This window comes from Musa acuminata, unplaced genomic scaffold, assembly GCF_036884655.1.
Source record: "Musa acuminata AAA Group cultivar baxijiao unplaced genomic scaffold, Cavendish_Baxijiao_AAA HiC_scaffold_37, whole genome shotgun sequence".
NCBI lineage: Eukaryota > Viridiplantae > Streptophyta > Magnoliopsida > Zingiberales > Musaceae > Musa > Musa acuminata.
Window position 1 is genome coordinate 665,001 of NW_027020319.1, and position 2,500 is coordinate 667,500.

The window sequence follows — 2,500 nt, forward strand, 5'->3', positions numbered from 1 at the left end:
TGGTGCGGTGACCATCGTGAGCGGAGCAAAACGTCAGCCATCTCAGCACCCTGGAACCCCCCGGGTGGCACAGGGCTGGATGGGGCTTTCGTATAGCAGGGACGGTGCTGCCTCTCGCTTCGCTCGCTGTCCGCCGCTCGCCGCTCGCTCGCGCAGCCAAAAATGGCCAGTTTTGGCCCGTTTTTGGGCCGTTTTGGCCTGTTTTTGGGCTGTTCTTGCGTGGTGCGGCGACCGTCGTGAGCGGAGCAAAATGTCAGCCATCTCAGCACCCTGGAACCCCCCGGGTGGCACAGGGCTGGATGGGGCTTTCGTATAGCAGGGACGGTGCTGCCTCTCGCTTCGCTTGCTGTCCGCCACTCGCCGCTCGCTCGCGCAGCCAAAAATGGCCAGTTTTGGCCCGTTTTTGGGCCGTTTTGGCCAGTTTTTGGCCTGTTCTTGCGTTGCGCGGTGACCGTCGAGAGCGGAGCAAAACGTCAGCCATCTCAGCACCCTGGAACCCCCCGGGTGGCACAGGGCTGGATGGGGCTTTCGTATAGCAGGGACGGTGCTGCCTCACGCTTCGCTCACTGTTCGCCGCTCGCCGCTCGCTCGCGCAGCCAAAAATGGCCTGTTTTGGCCCGTTTTTGGGCTGTTTTGGCCTGTTTTTGGGCTGTTCTTGCGTGGTGCGGTGACCATCGTGAGCGGAGCAAAACGTCAGCCATCTCAGCACCCTGGAACCCCCCGGGTGGCACAGGGCTGGATGGGGCTTTCGTATAGCAGGGACGGTGCTGCCTCTCGCTTCGCTCGCTGTCCGCCGCTCGCCGCTCGCTCGCGCAGCCAAAAATGGCCAGTTTTGGCCCGTTTTTGGGCCGTTTTGGCCTGTTTTTGGGCTGTTCTTGCATGGCGCGGCGACCGTCGTGAGCGGAGCAAAATGTCAGCCATCTCAGCACCCTGGAACCCCCCGGGTGGCACAGGGCTGGATGGGGCTTTCGTATAGCAGGGACGGTGCTGCCTCTCGCTTCGCTCGCTGTCCGCCACTCGCCGCTCGCTCGCGCAGCCAAAAATGGCCAGTTTTGGCCCGTTTTTGGGCCGTTTTGGCCAGTTTTTGGCCTGTTCTTGCGTTGCGCGGTGACCGTCGAGAGCGGACCAAAACGTCAGCCATCTCAGCACCCTGGAACCCCCCGGGTGGCACAGGGCTGGATGGGGCTTTCGTATAGCAGGGACGGTGCTGCCTCACGCTTCGCTCGCTGTTCGCCGCTCGCCGCTCGCTCGCGCAGCCAAAAATGGCCTGTTTTGGCCCGTTTTTGGGCTGTTTTGGCCTGTTTTTGGGCTGTTCTTGCGTGGCGCGGCGACCGTCGTGAGCGGAGCAAAATGTCAGCCATCTCAGCACCCTGGAACCCCCCGGGTGGCACAGGGCTGGATGGGGCTTTCGTATAGCAGGGACGGTGCTGCCTCACGCTTCGCTCGCTGTTCGCCGCTCGCCGCTCGCTCGCGCAGCCAAAAATGGCCTGTTTTGGCCCGTTTTTGGGCTGTTTTGGCCTGTTTTTGGGCTGTTCTTGTGTGGCGCGGCGACCGTCGTGAGCGGAGCAAAATGTCAGCCATCTCAGCACCCTGGAACCCCCCGGGTGGCACAGGGCTGGATGGGGCTTTCGTATAGCAGGGACGGTGCTGCCTCACGCTTCGCTCGCTGTTCGCCGCTCGCCGCTCGCTCGCGCAGCCAAAAATGGCCTGTTTTGGCCCGTTTTTGGGCTGTTTTGGCCTGTTTTTGGGCTGTTCTTGCGTGGCGCGGCGACCGTCGTGAGCGGAGCAAAATGTCAGCCATCTCAGCACCCTGGAACCCCCCGGGTGGCACAGGGCTGGATGGGGCTTTCGTATAGCAGGGACGGTGCTGCCTCACGCTTCGCTCACTGTTCGCCGCTCGCCGCTCGCTCGCGCAGCCAAAAATGGCCTGTTTTGGCCCGTTTTTGGGCTGTTTTGGCCTGTTTTTGGGCTGTTCTTGCGTGGTGCGGTGACCATCGTGAGCGGAGCAAAACGTCAGCCATCTCAGCACCCTGGAACCCCCCGGGTGGCACAGGGCTGGATGGGGCTTTCGTATAGCAGGGACGGTGCTGCCTCTCGCTTCGCTCGCTGTCCGCCGCTCGCCGCTCGCTCGCGCAGCCAAAAATGGCCAGTTTTGGCCCGTTTTTGGGCCGTTTTGGCCTGTTTTTGGGCTGTTCTTGCGTGGTGCGGCGACCGTCGTGAGCGGAGCAAAATGTCAGCCATCTCAGCACCCTGGAACCCCCCGGGTGGCACAGGGCTGGATGGGGCTTTCGTATAGCAGGGACGGTGCTGCCTCTCGCTTCGCTTGCTGTCCGCCACTCGCCGCTCGCTCGCGCAGCCAAAAATGGCCAGTTTTGGCCCGTTTTTGGGCCGTTTTGGCCAGTTTTTGGCCTGTTCTTGCGTTGCGCGGTGACCGTCGAGAGCGGAGCAAAACGTCAGCCATCTCAGCACCCTGGAACCCCCCGGGTGGCACAGGGCTGGA